Source organism: Phaseolus vulgaris, chromosome 3, assembly GCF_051622355.1.
Source record: "Phaseolus vulgaris cultivar YP4 chromosome 3, ASM5162235v1, whole genome shotgun sequence".
Taxonomy (NCBI): Eukaryota; Viridiplantae; Streptophyta; class Magnoliopsida; order Fabales; family Fabaceae; genus Phaseolus; species Phaseolus vulgaris.
In genome coordinates, this window is record NC_143500.1 from 12415093 (window position 1) to 12438923 (window position 23831).

The following is a 23831-nucleotide window of genomic DNA, read 5'->3' on the forward strand; positions in this document are numbered from 1 at the left end:
ATTTATTTTGTATTACTTTTTCTAGTTGACGAAAAAATGAAAAAGATTTTACAAAACTAGAATAATCTAATAATCAAATATGTATAGGGGCAGGCCACGGCCGGGGAGAGAGTGAAGGAAAAATTATTGTCCAAACCAATCAAATGAAGTTAAGTTAGGTTAATTTTGAGAAATTTTACTACTCAATATTTTCTTTTTGAAAATAATTTATTTTAAAATAAAAACAGATTTTCAGAATCAAAAAATAAAATTGAAACACACTGGACAAGCTAAATTCATTTCTATTTGGTTTAAGTAATTTAATTCCGATTTTAAGTTAGGATCAATTTCATTGGATTTATCGATCTATACGGATCTATGTTGAATAATATATGTTAAGAAATTAGAAAGGAAAGATCAAGAGAATTATTTTTCTCTAAGTTGAGGATTTCTCCCAAAATTTCTAGTTATAGTAAGACCTATCTAATTTAGAATGCGTACCCAGAATTTCAGTTAAGAATTCTTACAACTTTCTCTACAACATTTTCAAGATGTGAGTTATTTGCATATTATGAGTGTGTACATTTGATGAAATCCTAATCCTAACTGATAGATTATTTATTGAGTTAGTCCAATTTTTTGGAAAGGTGACCAAGAGCATGACATAGGATTTAGGACTAGGTCAGACTCAACCCATAGTCAGTGTGATTCAGAATCCATTATGTCTTGGAGGATTACAAAGAGCATAACACAAATTATTGGATCTAAGGACCAATTATTTTTCTGTTTTATATTTTGGTATAATAGGTTTTAAATAGCACAAATTGGGCTTGTGCCAAGCCCATATTTTAACCTAGTGTCTAGAAGAGTTTTTTTGACCATGATGGGGTTATTTTTTTGGTTTTTACCAAAATGGGATCCGTTTAAAAAAATTACAAATTTAGGCAAGTCGTGCCAATTCGGCACGACTTCATATGCAGAAATCGTTCCAATTAGGCACGACTTTTGTCATGTCATACTGAAGTCGTGCCAACTTGGCACGACTTCTGCCTGTCATACTGAAGTCGTGCCAACTTGGCACGACTTCTGCCTTGTCATACAGAAGTTGTGCCAAGTTGGCACGACTTCGGCCACGTCATTTTTTTTAAAATTTTATTGTTTATATATTGGATAGTAAGTTATGTAATGTTAAAAATTAATTTGATACATAATTTTCTAAGAGTGGTAGTTTTAAGGAACAAAAAATTGGATAATCGTGTATGAATCATGTTTGACGGTAATGTAATACAATAACTTGATTATTTGATTAATTAAAAAATGAAGAAAATTGTTATTGAATTTGAAAATAAATAGATAAATGAAAAATTATTATATTTGGAAAATAATTAGAGAATTATTGTTGTGAATTTGCAAAATAAATAACTTAAGAAGTAATGATTTTACAGAACACGTAATGATGAGAAGAAATTAATTTTTAACATTACATAACTTACTACCCAATATATAAACAATAAAATTAAAAAATTATGACGTGGCAGAAGTCGTGCCAAGTTGGCACGACTTCAGTATGACAGGGCATAAGTCGTGCCAAGTTGGCACAACTTCAGTATGACAGGGCAGAAGTCGTACCAAGTTGGCACGACTTTAGTATGACATGGTAGAAGTCGTGCCTAATTGGGACGACTTCTGCATATGAAGTTGTCCCAATTAGGCACGACTTGCCTAAATTTGTAATTTTTTTAAACGGACTCCATTTTGGTAAAAAAAAATAAAAAAAATAACCCCATCATGGTCAAAAAACCGTCTAGAAGAAGCTCTCCATGTGCAACACATTCATGCCCCCTTCCCATGTGCTTCTCTTAATCCCCAAGACACCTTAGACTATAAATAGAGTGTCTTGCTCTCTTGTAAATCACATTGAATTGGAAGTAAAGAAACTCTGTTTAAGTGAATTTCCGAGTGTTGTAAATTTCCTCTGAGTCATATCTAGACAGAGAATGTTGCAAATGACGACTCCCTTCCTCACTCATCTTGCAGCTCTCCTCCCTCAAGTGGCATGATTCCTCCCACCTTTCCACCTCCATGAATGCTTCATCCGCCTAAGATTCCTTCTCTTTTATCTCTTTCAATTATCTTCCATTTTCCGCAAATTCTCTATCAACTCTCATGTTTAATTTCGTGTTCACTAATTCATTGAGTGTGTCTTTTTCTCTTTGTCCTTTGAAGGGAACCTTCACACTTACTTAACCACTTGGTGAAGTTCATGTCCAGTGACAATCTTGACTGAGTTATTACCTTATCTTGCTAATTAAATTTTTTAATCCAATTGCAAACTATAAAAACATGTGTAATTGAAAATCAACACACATCAACACATTTCACCAATTTTTTGAGATATATACCAATATATTAATTTTAATAATATGCTTTTGAAACTTTTTATCATACAAAAATAAATTGAGCAAACATACACTGGCAATCAAATGGTAGAAAGTTATATGAAAAAATGGCAATTTATTTTGTAATCCTAGGTTTCTCTTGCACACTTAAGCAAGTTTTTGAAAATAAAGAAAAATCATCTCGTAAATAATGAGTTGTTTTTAAAAGTGCATTGAATGGGATATGTGATTATTTTACTAAATAGATCCACATTCAAAAGGCTAGTTTTGTAGATACTTGTTAAATAATTAATGTAATATGTTCGCTCTTACATCGAACGAATGTAATATGTTGCAATTATTTAAAAGAATTAGTTTCTTCTCAAAATAACATATAAGAAACCCTTAATAGACTTTTTCAGAGTATTTAAGGTGTTTTAATAACTGTTTCTAAGAATCAATAATATTGTCATGAGTTATGGTCCATATCTAATGCATGACATAATAACCACGTTCAAAATTAATTTCCTTATCTTTTGTAATAGTATATGAAATTAAACTAAGTTTGTTTATAAAGTAAAAATAATGACTTTAATAGTTTCAATGAAGAAATAAATACCTTAGGATAATTCAACGTAGATTATGTGACGATGAACTAGATTTACCACCTAAGACATTATATACATTAATAACACTAAAATAAAAGTTATTATTTACAATGCATTATATGAACTACAACTTGTTATTTCGTAATTACACTATTACAAAATTTGATTTTAACGACTGCAATTAACAATTGTTAAGTAGTCATTGTCGTAAAAAAATGGTTTTAATTTTTGTAAATAAATTGAACTTTTTAACAATGGTTAGGCTAGAACCATCATAGAAAAATCAAAATTTGGAAAACAACAACGATTAGTTTCAGGAATCGTCATTAAAAGTTGCGAAAGGAGGAATTAATGACAGTTACATACATAGTTGTTGTCGTTTGTGCACCTATAAACCCAAATGTGACCATTTTCTTCACCGCCTTCACTTTTTTCTCCAGTTCTTCCCCAATGCACACCTCTGTCACTATCGTCGACCAAATTGTAATTATTTAGGTTTGTTCATCTTGCACCAATGCTCTCAAGCCACCCAAATTCATGGTTTTGTGTTTGTTGAGTCTTACTACCATCGCATTCTCGTGCCCCTTCACCAGTCCATTTGTTGCCTCCCACCCCTTATCGATCCTACCACCCTTACAACTTTTGTTCATTAAATCATCCACATACGAAGATAATTTGTATTAAAATCATCGTTAAAATTCTTTCAAATGACGACGGCCCAAGTCGTTGTTGAACTGCACAACTTACAACGATATGTTGAAAATGATGGTTCTAGAATCGTTTTTTAAAACCTTTTTAACCATTGTTAAAAGCCTTATCTATAGTAGTGTTAAAACATACCCATATACTATAACTTTCATATTTGCACTTGGCTTTCTATGTAATGAGCAAAACCACATGGCGGTATTGTTAGCATGACAAATAAGCATCAATTGTCAATGAGACCTAAACAAAAATAATTGATTAGAGATGTTATATTAATTATGTAACATCCACATGTAGTGAGTTTTACTTACACATTAATAAAATGGGTTGTGTAAATCTTCATTCCGGATTCATTAAACCACCGTTGAATGTAAGTCTGATATTCTTTTTTTGTATTCCCAAACATTTGTATAGATTGAGGCTAAAGAAAATAAGAGATTTCAGCATTCTTAGTGTTGAAAATTAATTGATTTATATACCTACATTGTTAATACAAATAACAATGGCAATGGTTGATCTCATGAAACATAAGTTAAATAAGTAATATATATATATATATATATATATTTAAATTGTACGCACATCATCCATAGTTGAATGACTGTAATATTCACCATTTAATTACCCTGAATGATTTCAAAGACATCTTGCATGTTTATGTACAATGATGTACATCAAATATTGTTACATCCCAAGGAATGACACAAGATGTCTGAAACAAATCATGTGAAACCTTGACTAAATCCTCAATTGGATTATATTTTGGTGGACTTTTGGTTGAGGATAAAGGCTAAAATCATATGCAACTGGGGTCTTTTGTCTCCTTCTAAGGTCTTGTAAAACATAATAAAAAACATTATGCATCAATTTAAATAACATGAAAAGAAATTTATGAAATATACCTGATTATTTTTTGAAATGACCTTAATTATATGTGTAGGTCATGCAAGGAAGGTTCCAAGTGCCTTTCCCACTAAATGAACCTCTATTATGGGCACTAGAACTAAAACACTCGCATATCTAACTTCTTCAACCACCACTCTATTGGAATCATCATGCATAAGCACAATATGTATGGTTAACCCTCTTGGATACAATCTCCCAGTGGCTACCAGACGATGAGGATCTTCTCCAACAAACAACCTACGTCGATATGAGATATTAATGTGTGTTTCCTCCTCTTTTAAGTCTTTAACAACATAAGTAATTTTTTTTTCTAACACGAACATGAATTGAAAGTACATCTAGTTGGATCATATTATGTTGTTAGGAGATGCCCATGGAATCCAAGCATTGGTTGAACTCATGTCTCAACTCATTAGTTACTTATGGTTTTCTTTACTTAGTTAATTGTTGTATTAATCTTTGTGTCAATTGTGCAGCTAGTTTATCCATCATCTCTCGACTTAGATCCTACAAAAGCATTGTAAAGATATTGATGCACACCCACACTAAAACTAGCAATACGCACTCGATCAAACTGCTTTTTAGTACCAATAGTAGTGGTCAATATGTCAAGATGACCCTAAGAAACAAGAAGTTTTTGTTAGCTTTCCTCAATTAGGGCATCCTCAAAATAATAACACAATATGTTATTTTCATTAAATATGTAATGCAAAAAATATAAGATATAATTATCAAAATCTTATCAACTTACAATTTGTTAAGCACTCTCTAGTGATTTCTTAGATGTCATTTGTCCTATTGCTTTAGTTTAAGCCAACTGCGATTTTTCATGTCGACTAGGAAGGGATGAAGGAGAAAGAACTCCTTCAAAAGAATATGTCTCTTTCAGGCTCTTTATCTTATCTTCCATTATTTTTTCCCAACAAATCATATGATCCCCGAGACAAACGATGTGGGTAGTATTCTTCTGTTGAATGTCTTGAGCTTTCTTCCACTTTTATGGTACATAAATAATACAAATAAATGATAAATTTCATTATATGATTCAATAAAGTGTAATATGAAACATAAACAAACCTACCATGGGAGATCGTATCGAATCTAAATAAATACTTGTCATGTTTCATCGTGTATACCATATTTCTCACAAGGGAACATGTTTTTGTATTCGTCATAAATATTAAAACTTGTCAAATTCATCTTGAATTGCTTTCATTTTTTAGCTATTGATGACAACATCTTGTTCCGAATGAAATTAAAACTCTTAAACTCAAAGTTTGTCTACAAAATAAAATAAATTTAGTTCATTATAAATCATTAAACATTACACATTTTCAATACTAAAATTGCATAACCTTTGAATAAATAACTTACACAAATATTTCATCATATGATCCCAGTTAGGTACCAAAATAGACACCTTTAGGTCGAGCTAAGACACCTAAATAACTAACAAATTGAACATGATTAGGGCATGGAGATCTGCTAGATTGAGGGTTTATGTTAATTGGAACTCTAGCATTATCCAGGCGCCTAATAGCTAGATGTCACAATCGTGTTGCTTCTGTAATCGTCTTCAATGTCTAAGCCATTTGAACTGTAAAATAGAAAAATATCTTCAAGCGTGATATTAAAATTAAACAAAATCATTGTTAATATTAAAATGAAAAACTAAAAAATGAACATAACTTATTTCTATTGTGGAAGTTTCATAATGTTCTCCCGTATTCCCTCATTATGATCATTACGTGTAGCATGTACTTCATCATCATCTTCTTCATTCAAAGGAGGTATTCATCTTATGAATGAAAATTTTTTTATAGCTTGGAGTCTTGAGTCATCATGGTCATGAGCATCATGTTCAATCCTTTCTTGGAGGACATCTAACCTTCTTTCATTAGAATGATATTTCACATAAAATACCTATTTTACTTGGTAAGTCATCAACATGCACTCTTGTGTTACTATCAACTTATTTACATTTAAATACAGGCATTCTAAATTTGACGTAGTCAACCTCCTAGATTTCTTCAATGACTCCTAGATTTCTTTGAACTAGCAAACTGCATAGACTCTACCTCAAGGGTGACACTGTTATTCTACATAGTACTTTTTTTATCTTCTATCTTTGTATAAAAAGACAACATTTTAATATCCATGACATGCCATCAAAGTTATGTCCTCATGTTAACCATTTTAATTCCTCATCACAATCTTCTTAATCAATTTTGTCTTTAAACCATTTTAAAAAGGTTTTGTTATGCTCAATTAACAACCACTTTTCATTTGCACGAGGGTTTATTGACTTGAAGAACACTTTGTGTGCATCTATGTAAGTAAGAATGTCATTAGTATTGTTTAATATATACAAATGTCCTTGGAGAACTTCATGTTGATATTTTTTAACCACCTTTATACCTTGTGTGCCTTTGCCTTCCTTCCTTTATGTCGAGACTTTGGAACCCCTACAACTTCTACCTCTGACATATACTTTGTAGAAAACTCAATTTCTTCCTCAAATGTACCTCTCAATATTAGATACTTCTACATCATATGGATTCTTTACATACCGATTCAATATCTTCATTTATTGCTCAACTAGCCACTGTAAAAACACATGGTCGCATATTCTAATTCCCCTTACTATATGAACTCTATTAAATGGATAATGATTGTCCAAACACAAAAGGAGTAAAATGAATCTCTAGTTGACACAAGATAGTGACCAGTTTAAAGTAGTATAATCTAAAGTAGTTAGTAGTTAATGTTAGATACCAATTTGGAAACTACTTTATAATTTTTATTAATAATAAAAACTATTTTAGATATCAATAGTTTTGTAATTTATAAAATAGTATCTAACTTAGTTAATATAATGATTAATTATTTTTATCTCTAATTTAATTGACATTTAATGATTTTCTTATAGTGTGTGATAAGTGCAAATTGTGTCCATGACATAGAGAAATGCCACCAACTCTCAAGTGGACTCATAACCATAAGACACAACAACAACGTTCATAAATTCTCTTTGAAAATGAGAACTTTTCCCCTTCTCATTTCTATTCTTTTTCGAGCAATATTTTTTTTGGCAACCACTCTTGTAGCAATTATAACACTGAGACTCTTTGTCCATCCTATTGTCTAATGAATATTTTTGAATTCTTCCACTTTTCCTCCTTTATTTTCTTATTTTTGGATTTTTAAGACATTCAAACTCAACTTGTTATCATTCTACCTTAGACTCTCATAAGTTTTTTAAAGTACACAGTCCAAATTGAGGTCTAAACCTAACATAGTCTATTATTTTTGCAACAACAAAACATCTTTAAAATGGTTAAATATCTTTGACAAAACATTAAAACATAGTAAAATTTTATTTTTATATTTGAGTTTCACCTATTTTTTAAAGATTGTCCAGTATATATCTTATTAAAATCTAGAAGTTACTTCACCATCACCATCACCATCATCCGTGATGCTATCATCCGTGATCCATAAAATGTTATCCTAAGGTTTTCATACCATCACCATCACCATCATCCGTGATGCTATGGTCCGTGATCCATAAAATGTTATCCTAAGGTTTTCATATCATCTTTCTCCATGCATAAGAATAAAAAATCATTGGTAACATAAATATTAAATATGGTGAATTTAAAATAAAATATTGATTATCATTGTTTTATTGCATTGAACAATTTTGCACTTTAAGAAAAAATTATATTAATTATAGCAATTTCTTTTAAATTATCACAGGTTGTAAAGTCCTTTAAACCTTGCAGCAAAGTTTTGAATTTTTTTAATTTACTAATCCACCTAACCAAGACGTACATTTGACATTAATGTTCTAATCCAACATTAAATGCATCTTCCAATGCTTCCTCATGACGCTACCAAATAGTTAAAACCCCTTTTTACTATATCGACTTCCATCTTGCCCTTGAAAGCCAGAAACATTGCTGGATCTTTTAGTCATACTTTAGACAACAAAATGGTAATTAAATATTGATCCAGCATATCAACAAAGTTACAGTACAAAGAATACTTAAGTAAATTAAGTATAAAAATTATAACATAATCAAATATTATCTCCTCTAAACATGAGCTCATAGAGTATTCTTCATCACTATCCAAATCCATCATTTAATACACTACAAGAAAATAATGAAATAGAAACTAAATTTAGAAAAAAATTAATAATTAGTTATTATATATAATGATTAAATTAGAAACCATTTTAGAGACTAAAAAAATTTTGATTTTTAAATTAGTTTTTATTATGGTTAAATAGTTTTTAAATTAGTATCTAATTAGCCACCAAGATTTTTACTACCAATTATTTAGATTCTAAATTTGACTTGGTAGCTAATTAGAAATCATTTAACAATAATAGAAACTAATTTAGAAAAAAAAAAGAAATTATAATCTCTAAAATTATTTTTAATTTAGTCATTATAGTAATTAATTATTTTGGTTTATAAAATTGGTTTCTATCTAATAGTTTTATTGTAGTGATAGTATAAATAGGTAATAAATAAACAAGTGAGTTTAATTAATACAGATTTAATATCCTCATCAACTACCTGTAATTAATAATTTTGAGTGTTCAAATATCTTCTGCAGTCATCCACTATTAGGACAAAAAGAGCTCAACAAGTGGATGGAGAGTGAAAAGAAACAAGACATGAAAAATAACATACTTTATGCAAATGAAAAACTTTTAATAATGAAGAAAACTTGTAAGTGATATAAAAAATCTGAAATTTCTCATAAATCCTTCTAATATCATTGTGATAATAGGTTCGAGGAAATTAAAGTCTATACTTCCATCTCCAAATTCATCCCAATTTTCATCAAAAGAACCACTGAGAAAATCACATGGCTAAGGAAGCCCTAATTTAAAACACATTTAACTTGTGCTAAGCTTCTTTTTCATCACAAACAAGAGGGGAAGAAAAATAAGCTATGACTATTTGTCAAAACACAGCGAAAGCAAGTACTGCTATAGTTCAACACGCTCTAGAACTAGCCATAATAACTCTGAGCCTCTCAACATAATTAATGAAGATAGCTATTATAAATAACTTGGGAAAGAAAATAATCATAAACTTAGCTTTTTGAGTGTTCACCAGTGATTCCGGGAGTTCCTCCAAACACTTCAATGGGGAGGAATTAATAGAGATTCTGACTAAAAAAAGTGATGAAATCCATCATATTGAAGTGGTCAGGGGAACTCTGGGGAACACCAGTTGCTTATTTTGGCCCTTTTGCTCAATGCTGAGGAAACCTACGTCACGTGTTTTCATTGAATATATACCAAGTGTTCGTAATTTTTGTCATTGACCAGTTCCAGCTATTAATCGAAATTTTTTAATTAGCACAATTGTGAATCCTGTACCTAGACCAGAAAATGGACTAGATTGGTGTGCCAATATTTTTTCTTTCTTCTTCTAACATTTTTTCTTTCATCTTATATAGAAGATTACTTGGTCGGATTAAACGATGATTTACTTAATCCAATTCAATTAGATTGAATGGTGTTTCATTTATGATTGGATCAGTCTTGAACTAAACTCAAACTGACTTACTGTTATATAAGTTTGATGATGAGTTTAATATGTAACTTTAAATCCAACTCGATAACCATTCTTAATTTGTGTTATCAATTAATTGTGTTATGCATAGAATAAATTATATGACTTGGCTTATTAGCTTTCTTGGCATTTTTTGACATCTTGAATTAACTTTTATAAAAATTATACTATTTTTTAATTAGGTTAAACTTATAAATTATAACTTTTAACAAAAGAAAAAAAAGTTTCCAAAATTTTAACTCAATTGACTCAACCTAATCTAATCTGTTCAAGAGTAAATTGAGTTGGATTAGGTTTAATATATAAAATTATAAAAGCATAACATAACCCAACCCGATATTTTGTTAGTGGGTAATGAGTTAACCTAAATTTATCCAACTCAAACACCTGTATTTTTTTTATCCATTTAACTCTTACCTTTTTTTTTATCAGCAATGAATAAATTAAATAACAGATATACTTAAGGGTATCCTAATCCATATACAAACCCACAAGATACTCCCCCTTGTGGTCTAGAACAAGAAACAACCATTATGTGGTATAATCTGCACCATAACAACAATCTGGTTACAGATTCTACACCAGCACTTACAAAAAATCACAAAAAAACTGCACCCCTTCCTACAATGTAGCCTTGGAAAAAGGAGGAGTACATCATGTAGCTGCAGCCACTAAGGACTGCACCGAAGGGCACACCAGCATCCCCTAACAAATTAAAATGACTGTAGCAGCAACCATATTAAAGATATATAGCATTCCAAGTTATGCAGAAAACTTGTCAATTAGCACAATCATTGGTAGCACCAATCAGACCTTACCATAGCATATATAAGCCCCTAGCCAACTTTAAATCAGACACCTTAGCATAAACAGAAGCTCACTCCAACGTTGCCAACACCTTAAGTTTTCTCAATTCCAGAATGACTTCAAGTCAAACGTGCCAGTCCTTTGCCAGTGACAGAATTTAGGATAGATACATAAGCGAATCCCTCAGAGAGAATCCCTTTTTCATTTAGAAATACAAGGCAGTATCTGATAATCTTCCGCACTACCACTTCACCTTCCTTTATTACAGTCATAAACAAAACCTTCCAGCCTCTACATAGTAGAGCTCAAATCCTAAGCAATCCACTACAGATTCCAAATAGTCATTACCAAAAAACTCTCCTGCTTCAAAATAAAATATGTCCATACTCCAGCTAGAACAATACATTCCCAATTGAAAAACCACCTGCACCCCACCTTTTCCATTACCTTCAAATCCTTTTAGTTGGTCTGCGTGGCAACACCTAGCCACGCCTTTCACCCCTTAAAAGTACATCAGCATTAAGCTCCCCCTAATATTGGTAATGTATCCTTCCAGTTCTGAATTCACATTTAATCACCCGCCAACATCCTATTACTTGAAGCTTCTACAGCAAATTAGTGGATTTAGAATCCAGTCCTTAGAGACCAGTGAAACTGGTATGAGTGTATTTGACCTCCAGCAGCCACGGCTCAGAGCAAACACCTTCCCCTCAGTAGCCTTTGGCAAGGCACACAACAACCCTGCAAAAGGTACTCCTCCGTGGCACCAAAAAAGATAAGTGCTTAGAAAAGTGATCTGCACCTCTTGACCTGTGAATCAACAGCACCAGCTACCTGCACAATAACAGGGTTGAAAATTTGAAAGTGGCCCTCCACTGTACAACTAGAGTCAATCCCTCAAAAGCCTCAGGGGCATGTTCTGTTCGTGCCCAACTACTCCAGCTTCATCACAACCTTCTCACAAGAGAAAAAAGTTGAAAAAAACCTTTACATCCTCACCACATCACCCCTTTTAACTGGAGGAATTCCAATATATCAGACAGAGAGCTCGCCTTCAAGAGCTCAACTATCGTCCAGCACTCCAGCTAGCTGATTCTGATAACTGAACCTCTAAAACCGCTTACCAGCAACCACTCACTTTGAACTTCTAATACAGATAATTGGATTGAGAATCCAGTCAGCAAGAGTGTAATTAAAAGAGTGACTTTTGTGCTTCAACCATTGCCAAGACTTGAGCTGGACCATCATGAAAATCTCTTCCCCATCTACAACACCTTGTTTGAAAACTATCAAGTTCCTATGGTCCCAAATACACCTCACTATGGTAGCCCATACTCCTTTCCACAAAAGATTTTGCTTGCTATTCAGGTGTGGCAAAAAGAAGCTTTCAAAGTGTTTTGATAGCTCATTGTGTTGTACAAACGTAATTCCTATCCACTTAAAGCATAGCGTCCACACCCTTTGGGCGAAAGGGCATTCAATGAAGATATGTTGGCAAGATTCCTCCTTCGTTTGGCAGAAAGCACACAAAACTGTGTTTAGCATTACCCCTCTCCTTCTCAGACACGTTCTAGTTGGCACTCTACCAAGGAGAACCCTCCAAGCTGTGATAATAATATTAGGAAACACTTTTAATTTCCAAAGGGGCTTGAACACATCCTGATGGGGGTTGTTGGCCCTCTTCGCTAGAAATTCATATGCTAAACTAACAGTATAGGACCCTGCTTCTTCGCCCCCCCCCCCCCACGTCAGTACATCTCTCTGTTCTTTTGACAGCCTTACCTGGGATTTGTAGTGTAAGAGATTAGTTTCCAACAAGGATTCCCATTCAAATCTATCCCTCCTTCATCTCAAGTTCCACTGCCATTCTGCATATACCCATTCTCTTACCTCATTCACCTTTAGACCCGGGTTCAAGGACAGAGTGAACAGCCTAGGGTAGAGGGACTGAAGATTGTTGTTTCCTATCCACACATCCTCCCAAAATTTCACTTTATCGTCGCCTCCAAGTTTCCAAGCAATATGTTGCTGGAACCATCCTTCACCTCCTCCCTCTTTACATACTTTTTGGAGGTCTCTCCACCACCAAGACCGTGTTTTCACTGGGATACGCAATCCTTCTGTGACCATTCCATATTTTGAAGCCAGCAAGTCCTTCCACCTTCCTTCCTCATTTGACACTAACCTCCATCTCCATTTGGCCAAGAGGGCAAGGTTGAATTTGCGAATATCTCTGATCCCCAAGCCACCATCCTCTTTCGACTTACATACATCTTCCCAGCTAACCCATTGTATCGGTCTCTTCTCCTTACCCCACCCCCATAGGAACCTCCGTTGGATACTGATTATGTTCTTATATATTGACTCTGGTGCTTTAAAAATGGATAGGTAGTATAGCGGGACCGAGGAGATAACTGTTTTGACAAGAGATATTCTCCCTGCCAGAGATAAGAATCTTCCTCTCCAACCATTGAGTCTAGCTTTCAGTTTGGTTAGAACAAGCACCCAGAACTTAACCGTCCTTGGATTTCCTCCCACTTCTAAGCCTAGATACTTGAAGGGGACTTTCATCTGAGCACAATTCATCATCTTTGCATAACTTGCCACAGCATTTCCACCAACGTTTACTCCAGAAATCTTAGACTTGTGAAAGTTTACCTTAAGGCCTGAAGCTATCTCGAACCCCCTTAGAATCGCCTTCAAGGTTACCACATTACTATGTGACTCCTCACATAGAAAAAGGGTATCATCTGCAAATTGCAGGATACACAGTTCTACCTCCCCTCTACCAATCTTAACCCCTGACAACATACTGGCCTTAGTTGCTTGCCTTACTAGCCCAGCTAGCCCTTCTGCAACCACAATAAAGAGGAAAGGTGCCAATGGGTCACCTTGCCTTAATCCTTTTGTTGGCTTGAACTCCTCTGTTGGGCTCCCATTCACTAGCACAGAGACTGTAGACGATTCCATACATCCTCGCATCCACATTATCCACTTATTATGAAACCCCAACTTGTAAAGCATATCATAAAGAAAATCCCACCTGACCGAATCATAGGCTTTTTCAAAGTCCACCTTCAAGCATAAGCCACTCTTCCCACCCCTTTTGAGATCCTCTAAAGCTTCATTCGCCATAAGCACACTATCTAGTATTCCACTTCCTTTTAGGAATGCAGATTGGCTTTCTTCAACTACAGAGTTGATCACTTTTTTTATTCTTCCAGCTAGCACTTTTGCAATTACTTTGTAGATAACTCCTACTAATGAGATAGGCCGATACTGCTCCAACTTAGATGGGTCTTTAACCTTTGGGATCAATGCTACGAAAGATGCATTGCATCCCTTAGGGACAACACCTATATCATGAAACAAGGCCATAACATTGACGATGTCCTCTTTTATGAACTCCCATCTTTTCCTGATAAAATTAAAGTTGAACCCATCAGGTCCTGGGCTCTTTGCTCCTTCACACTGCCACACCACTTCCTTGACTTCCTCCACTCTGAAAGAAGCAATGAGGCACTCATTGTCTTCTGGAGATAGAGTTCTAAACTCTACTTCGTCAAGCCTTACCCCAAAATCTCTAGTTGCTTTGAACCTATTCTCAAACACCTTTTTTGCTTCAGCTCGAACCGTGCACGGTTCCTCGCACCACTGATCCCCAACCACTACACCCTTCACTTCGTTCCTCCTTCTTCTCCATCTAAGAGACGAATGGTAGAACTTGGTGCTCGAGTCCCCATACTTGAACCAACTTACTCTTGCTTTCTGGCAGATAAAGGAGTCTATTTTCCTGTCAACCTCCTTTAAACAATTCAATAACTCCATTCTTTCCATCCTTCCTCTGTCATCCTGCCCTCCATTCAAGTCTTGTCTATCAAAAGACTCAATATCACGCAAGATACACTCCTTAGTGGTGTACAAGTTACCATACACTTCTTTATTCCAGATCTTTAATTCTCCTTTTAACATTTTCAACTTATCCTTGAGGTTCGTGATACCATCCCCTTGTACTGAAAAGGATTTCCACTTTTCCTTCACCATCTCAGAAAACCCCCTTTCCATATGCCAGGCATCAATGGTACGGAACAGTTTGGGACCCCAGTCTTTATCCAGAGTCTTCACCACTAAAGCACAATGATCAAATACTTCTCTCCACTGGACATACTGTTTGCACATTGGCCAAATGTTCAACCACTCTTCAGAGACAAGACTTCTATCAAGCCTACTCTTGGCCGACCCATTTGCCTTGAACCACGTATATTTCTTACCTACTATGGGCAGATCCAGTAGCAGATTTGATTCTATGAACCTATTGAAACCGTCGATCTCAGATGAGTAGCCACTTGACGTATCACTCCTGCTACTTGCACCTTTTCTTTCCCTTCTACTTCTAATGGCATTAAAGTCCCCACAAATACTCCAAATCGAAACCTGAGATACCGCTTTAATGTTGGTGATCTCCTCCCAGAGTTGCTTCTTATCCCTTAAGGCACAAGCAGAGTAGACATTCACAATAACACACCTATGAGTAGTTTTAAGGTGCTGGCCAGCCACAACAATGAAACCCTTGCCCATGACATGACTCTCATAACAGAAGGCTTCTTTATGCCACATGGACAGCATGCTACCTCCTCCATTATCACCTTCATTATGAATCCAACCTATTTTATTATCCCCCCACAAGGAATAGCATCTAGCATCGGTGAAAACCGTTGTTTTCGTTTCTTGCAAACATACAAATTATGCTCCCTCCCTTGCAATTAAATGCCTCATGTATCTGGATTTAGTCCCTCCCCCCAAACCTCTAATATTCAAGCTGACAATCAACATAGATAACCATTTCTAACACCCTCCTCTAGTTTCTTCACAAACTCATCATCTCTCGCTTCCATACTTAGGTATTCCTGCACCACCTCTTCTTCGACTCCTCGGCACGCTACACCCATATTTTTGCCCAGCTCCCATAAAAAATTTGGTTCCTCCATAATACCTGGATCCCGAAAATGAGCATTGAATTTGTTTATATCCCCATCAGTGATAGATGTTGCAGGGGGTCCAGATTTGAAGGATAAAGAGTTCCTTGCTTGGGAGGACCTTGCTCTTATTCTGACAGACCTCCGCGGATGGGTGCTTGGTTCTCCCACTTCCCACAACCCTTTCATTTTGCATCTACGTGATGGTGATCCCTGTTCGCTTCCTCATCTTGCACCCACATTCACAACATTTTCCGGCAAGATGCTCGGGCCATGACCTTGCTCCGACTGTCGCATCACCAGCGATTTCGCTCGGATTCCCGTGCCTGCATGATATGATTTCAATAGCAAGATGTAGATGATTCTTTGACATTTTATGGAATCAACTTGAGTTGGAAAGGGAATAGGCACTTTTCTAGAATTGGATCAATGTTCTTGATTCAAGAACTCACCAAAACTTGAGCCACCACACCAAAACTCATATGGAAGTCCATTTCTTGTCAATTGAACTGATTAAAATGCATAAGAATTCAATTGAACCGATTAAAGTGCCTAACAATTAAAATGCACCGAACAAAAGCAAGAAAGAAGGAAGATGAACCGATTATATTTAGCAAAGAAGAAGATGAACCGAACAAAACATGAAATAAAGCTAAAGCACCGAATATAATTGCAAGGAAGAACCTAAGACATGTTTTAAGAGTTCATATGGACATGGAGATGAAAGAAAAAGATGGAAAATAGAGAAGACTTATGTGGTTGAAGAACTTGGTTGATGAACACACCACTTGAAGTGTGAATTGCCGCCACTTGAGGAACCAAGGCACTCAAGATGAGACTAGGAAGAGGAGAAGGCAAATTCTCACTCACTCAATCACCAATTTGGGAGAGTTTCATTACTTCAAAAATCAATTCTATTATTTGAAAGACCTAAGCCCTCCTTTTATAGGAGCAAGGATCGGTCATGAAGCTTACAAAGCTTGCACCACAAGCTAACCAAAAAGTCCCTTTCATGCTACTCACTTCTAACGCCTATAGTGAGACATGAAGAGTCACCTTCTAGAAAATTCTAAACTAATGCCTAAAGATGCTTTACAAAAGAGGTATCTAATGTTTCCCTCTAAGCACCTTCCTAAAAACTATATATTTAAACATTCTACTTTTTATACAAAAGATACTATAAAAAGAGAAAACATTCTATCACTACTTCCTAATTCTTTAAACTTGCTCCTTGTAAGCCTTTGAGGTAAGCTAATGTCTTCTTGAGCCTCTTCAACTTTGGCCTCTACCTCTTCTTGATCTTGATCTCCATCATACTCCCCGAGTTGGAGAGAATTCGACCACGAATTCTGGAGACCTACAAAAAAAGGAGTTAGACCATTGATATTAAATGTATGACTACCAAGGTATGTATCAGGCATATCTAACTCATAAGCATTATCATTAATCCTCTTTAGGACTTGGAAAGGTCCATCACCACGAGGCATTAGTTTGGACTTCCTTTGAGTAGGAAAACGATCTTTCCTCAAATGAAGCCAAAACCCAATCACCTTCATCAAATAATAATGCTTTTCTCCTTTTGTTGGCAAGTTCAGCATACTTGCCAACCTTCTTCTCAATTCTCAACTTGATGTCTTTATGAAATTTTTTAATAAAAGAAGCTTTGTCATTACCATCTTTGCACAAGACATCATCAAGTATGGGAATAGGAAGAATAGGAAGAAGATCAAGAGGTGTTAAGGGATTAAACCCATAGACAACCTCAAAAGGAGAATGTGAAGTGCACTACAAAAAATTGTGTATATAATGGCAGTTTTAATATGGCGGTTATTAATAACCGCCATAAATATCCGTATAATACGACATTTTAATGACCGCCACAATTATCCTAAAAAAGTGTCATTTTGAACCGTCACAATTTTTCTTTGAAATACACACTTTCCCGCCTTTTCTTTTCCTCCATATAATTTCTCTTTTCTAATTTCTTTTTTCAAAAACCTCATTAATTTGTCTCGGAACCTCTTCACTAATAGAATCTCTCACTCTCCTCATACCCTCTTGACTCTTCAGAAACCCTTCACTCTCATGTAATCCTTCACTCACCACTCTTCTCTGCTTAAACCCTCAAACTCTTCCCTTCACTCTTCACTCTGCTCAAAACCCTCACTCTTACCACAAACACATAACCCTCACCCCTGCGAAACCTTCACCGTCATGAAACCTTCACTCTCGCGAAATGTTCACTCCCGCGAAATCTTCACCCTCGCGCTCTCTCACTTCACCCTCACTCTCCGCAAAACCTAACACTCCGCGAAACCTTCCCTTCACACATCGCCATTTGTTTTGTCCGCCATCGCTACCGGCTTAAAGGACGTTTCCTCGCAACGATTTCAATCGTCATTGTCGCAACAGCCGTCGGCTTGCACGGTATCATTCGAGTATGATGAGGAAGTTGTGGACCTGCATGACAGCGATAAGACGATTATGTTCCACGCTAAAGATGCTTCTGATTTCTCAATGGTGGGAGGAGAGAAGCCTTCGTAGATGAGGAAGGTGATGAGGGACATGTACTGGTACCAGGAGCTGAGGCGTCAACTCAATTTTTAATTATCGTAAAATGAAGACATTGCTTTCGCGCTTAATCCATTCCACACATTCCATTTCCAAGATCAAGTATGCCTTGTATTCTTTGTAATCGTTATGTTCAGTAATTGTCTCGTTTTTTTGTTGTATATTCAATTCGATTATTTGCTTCTTGTTAATATTTTTCATTTTTTATTCATATATTATAAGATTTTTAAGTTTTTGTAACTACCTGATTGAAATGAAATTGAGGCTCTACCAAATTAGCAATGTTGCACATGATGTGCCATGGGGATAGCGGCTGCAATTTAAGTGCATCATGAGTTTAATTTTTCTTTATGAATTCACTGTGTTAGGTTCAATACAAATGTGATTTGAATTGTATTTTCATTTTCTTAGGGGAATTTTGCTTTGGCTGTGAAAATGGTGAACTTATCGTTTCTTTAGATTCCATCTCTTTATTGTTTAAGAGTTCCTTGTCTTTATGACAATAATCAAATGCTGATGAATTTTTTTTATTATATGCAGTACTAAAACTGCTTGCAGAAGTTTTATCATAACAGAGACTCTCAAATACTTTTATATTTAGCTCGTACCCATTATGAGGCTGAACAGTGGCAAGACTGGATAAAACAAGTCTATCCACTGGATAAAACAAGTCTATTGAGACCCATCCATTTAGCACCATCAAACTATACTTTAAGGTTTGATGTTGGGGTTGCAATGCAAAAAACTTTCAGCACCAACATTCCAAAAGTAAAGAGGATTGCGGATGAGGTAGTATTTTTATCCATTATTATGGAGATTTTCTTAAATGATTGTAGGATGTATATTTTGACCTTCTATTATTCAGAGTTTCTGAAGTAAGAATATTGAATAAACTGCTTCGTAAGGAACACTTAGTTTGATCATGGAAAACGTACTTTAGTATATCATTAATAAAATTTGTTCATACCTGTAATTTGATTCTTAATCTATAAATAAATTTAGAAGGTCATCAAAAGGGCAGGTAAATTAAACTGGAAACGTTATAGAAAATGGCAAAGTATCATTTCATCCTATACCAATACATTTATGGGATGACTAGATATATATACATGAGGTATCCTTCAAATTATTATTATTATATTATTATTATGTGCTTAGGATATGGTTGACACTAAAAATGACTAAAATTACACGTGAAGACAATTTTATGTCTTCACTATTATTTTGTTATGTTTAAGAAAGCTACTAAATATTTGTAATGTAGGAGATACTTTTTTTTTCCTACTATTATATAGTTTAGGATGCTTAGTATAATATATAATCAAGTGTTGAGCAATGTCTTCACTTTCTTACTTTAGTTTGCTTATTAAATAATATTTCGATATTGTGGCATATTTTCTTTATAATTTATGCAACTGAGTGTAGGAAATATTTTCTTTGTACCTTATTTAATTGAGGTTATGCAACTTATAAATTATACTTTTAGGTTCCTATTTTTTTTCTTCTTGCCATACACATGATGATAATTTCTTTTATCTTTTAAGTGAATTTTTAGGTACTCTCTGTTTCAATGATTTGTATTTGGGCCTTTTGTTAGTCAAGTTCAAGTTTGGTTTGACAATAATCTACTTGTGAAATATTTCCTAGATTAAATGCTGTACATGAAAACAATAGTAGCGTAATGACACAGATGCAATATTGTGTTGCACTCTGAAGGTATACTTGAAATTTATTTCAACTTCATATAGCACATGTGACATGTATCTATTTTGCGAACCTTCGTAGCAATTCAAATTTCTAACTTGAAAAGGATAAAAGGTTATACTCTGAAGTACAGGGTATCAACATGGACCAAAGCCCCAGTGTCCTATTAAAATGTGCTAGATGGATTAGTATTCAACTAGTTTAAATCTGCCTTGATAATCTGCTCCAAGCTCATTTTCTACGCAGTACTTGGCAAGGAGCTTTACTTATCATTGTTTCAAGTCTATCATTTACTTATCATTAAATTCAAAGCATTCAATACACCCTTCCTTGTACATTCTTATTATTCCTTTAGTTTCTTAAGTAAACCTGAAAATTTCTGCACAGTTTCTATCTTCTTTGACGAGAATGAAGCTTTGTCAACAATATGGAGTAGTCTTGACGGCTTCCATGTTGCCATAGTGGAGGTAATGAACTTTTATTTTCAGTATAAACGATGAATCATTATCTCTTTTGCTTGTGTTGTGATTGTTGCTTGCTTTGGTTTTGTATGATATAACGACTTCTTTTCTTCCTTTTAAGCTTTAAACAATTGAAATGGATGAATGATCTACGAGGAAGCATGACAATGGGAATATGAGAAAAAAGTTTTCTTTAAGGCTGTGTTGTGCTTGCTTTAAATTTTCTAACCAATGATACTTCTTAATTACTTACAATTCTTGTTTTTAAGCTTGGGGCCGTTGAGTTCCTCAGTAAACCACTATCTGAGGACAAGCTCCAAAATATTTGGCAGCATGTTGTTCACAAGGTTTGTCGGCATTGACAACATTATGATGACATTTATTGTTAGAATACAATGAATAAAGTAGTTTTTAATGTGGTTAAATTTCATGCAGGCTTTTAATGCTGGGGCAAATGGTCTGTCTGAATCACTAAAACCTGTCAAAGAATCTGTAGAATCTTTAGAATCGGGCTGCAGCTCCAAACAGCAATGAACAAGATAAAACTCATAAAAGGACGATGTCAATTGATTTAGAAAATGTGTCCAGGTTTGGTGATGATGACAAAGAGCAATCTGCATGTGATAAATATCCGGCTCCTTCAACCCCACAATTGAAACATGGGACATGTTTATTGGATGATGGAGATTGCCATGAGCACACTAATTTCTCAACAGAAAAAGAAAGTGAGGAACATGATGGGGAGTGGAAATCAGTCGAAGCTTCATGTGAAAATTTGAATGCTGAAAGTTCTCCTCAACCAATTGAACCTGGGGAGACTCTGATTAAGGAGGAAGAGGATTTTTCCAATGGTTCCAAGTGCGAGATTGCTGTTTCACCGAATCTACACAATGAAAAGCTTCTCATCAATGCAGATGGTCACACATCACCTAATCAAGTAATAGGATCAAGTGTCGGAAGCGGAAGCAAACTGATTAGGGATGTGTGTTTTAATTTTAAACTTATTAGGGATGTATGAACTTTTGAACAATTATGTGTTGTAATTTTAAACTTGATTAGGGATGTATGAACTTTTTATGTGTTTTAATTTTCAATTACATATAAACTTTTGAACATTATTGTGTGCTTTAATTTTCAATGAAATGAATGGATGATTATAACTTTATACATTATTTTATTTTATTATGAAAAAATGGTTGTTAAATTTTATAATTGTATAAAACAAATTATAAAAAAGATTATAAACAAAATTATAAAAAAGTGGTGGTTAAATTTTATTTATTCAGAATTAAAATTACGTCGGTTAAAAACACCACTATTTACGTATATTATGGCGGCAGAATCTTCGTCAATGAATGTAAATTGCGATAGTTATAACTGACACTATTTACATATAAAAACCGTCACTACTTACACTATGTTTAAAGTGGCGGGTGTTGCGGCGGGTAGCGTAAAACCGCCACATTAAACTTTGTGGCGGCCAGTTCTATGGCAGTTTGGGAAACCGCCACAAGCGTATATTGTGGCGGTTATAAACGTCAGTTTATACGAAAATAACCGCCACAATATACATTTTTTTTTGTAGTGAGTGGTAGAATTTACTACACGATTATAAGCAAATTCAACATGTGGTAGTAAATTCTCCCAAACTCTAGGATTCTCGGAAATAAAAAGCATCTCAACATTTGTCCCAAAGTTCTATTTACCACTTCGGTTTGACCATCGGTTTGTGGGTGACAAGTGGTAGAAAATAAAAGTTTAGTACCAAGCTTATCTCACAAGGTCTTCCAAAAGTGACTCAAGAACTTGGAATCTCTATCGGACACAATAGTTCTAGGAATACCATGTAAACGAACCACTTCTTGAAAGAAGAGATTTGCAATATGACATGCATCATCCACTTTGTGGCAAGGAATAAAGTGAGCCATCTTTGAAAAACGATCCACTACCACAAAAATGGAATCCTTTCCCTTAGATGTCTTGGGTAATCCTAAGATGAAATCCATAGAAATGTCAACCCAAGGCATTGAAGGGATAGGAAGAGGAGTATATAAATCATGGGGATGCAATCTAGATTTAGCTTTACGGCAAGCTATGCATTTTTCACACAAACTATGAACATGTTTATGCATATGAGGCCAAAAGAAATGTTCATGTAACACATCCAAAGTTTTTGCAACCCCAAAATGACCCATTAATCCTCCCTCATGTGCTTCTCTAACAAGAGATAATCTAATGGAGCTTTGGGGAACACAAAGACGTTTTGCTTTAAAAAGAAAGTCATCTTGTATAAAAAAATCTTTGTGTCCACCTTTGATACACTCTTGATAGATAAGAGAATAATCAAAGTCATCATGATAAAGATCCTTAATGTGATCAAAGCCAAGAAATTGAGAACCCAAAAGATTGAGCAAGGCATAGTGTCTAGAAAGTGCATCGACCACAACATTATTTTTGCCTTGCTTATGCTTGATCACATAAGGAAATTGCTCAAGGAATTCCACCCACTTAGCATGCCTCTTGTTAAGTTTGTTTTGGCTTTTCAAATATTTAAGAGATTCATGATCACTATGAATCACAAACTCTTTAGGAAAAAGATAATGTTGCCAAGTAAACAAAGCTCTAACAAGTGCATATAATTCCTTATCATAAGTGGAATAGTTGAGATGACTTCCTTTCAATTTCTCACTAAAATAAGCTATGGGGTGACCCTCTTGAAGGAGAACAGCCCCAATGCCTATACTTGAAGCATCACATTCAATCTCAAATGTTTTAGCAAAATTAGGAAGGGCTAAAATGGGAGCATTAGTCAATTTTTCTATTAAAACATCAAAAGCATGTTGTTGTGCTTCTCCCCATTTAAAAACCACATCCTTTTTCACTATATCATTGAGAGGTGCAGCTATGGTACCGAAGTTGGGTACAAATCTTCTATAAAAAGAAGCAAGACCATGGAAACTTCGGACATCATTCACATTGGTAGGCGTTCGGCTACCATTGATACTCATACATTTCGCTAGTCTTACATAATGATTTTTCTGCACCCTAACTTGAAGTCTATCATACTCAAGATTTTCCCATAGCATAGTAGAGTTATCAATGGAAACTAATGATGCCCTTTCACCCACCACTTTGGAGA

General features: G+C 34.8%; 1 long non-coding RNA gene across 2 annotated transcripts; it reads left to right on the forward strand.

Annotated features, from left to right (window-relative positions):
• The first annotated feature begins 17968 nt into the window (after positions 1-17968).
• LOC150028686 (uncharacterized) lies at positions 17969-21807 on the forward strand. Of its 2 annotated transcripts, XR_016519184.1 has the most exons (5): positions 17969-18629; positions 19068-19316; positions 20619-20698; positions 20962-21039; positions 21128-21807. It is a non-coding gene; the product is annotated as an uncharacterized LOC150028686 (long non-coding RNA). The 2 variants fall into 2 exon arrangements; XR_016519183.1 differs by having other exon boundaries at positions 20619-21039.
• Positions 21808-23831: the final 2024 nt, after the last annotated feature.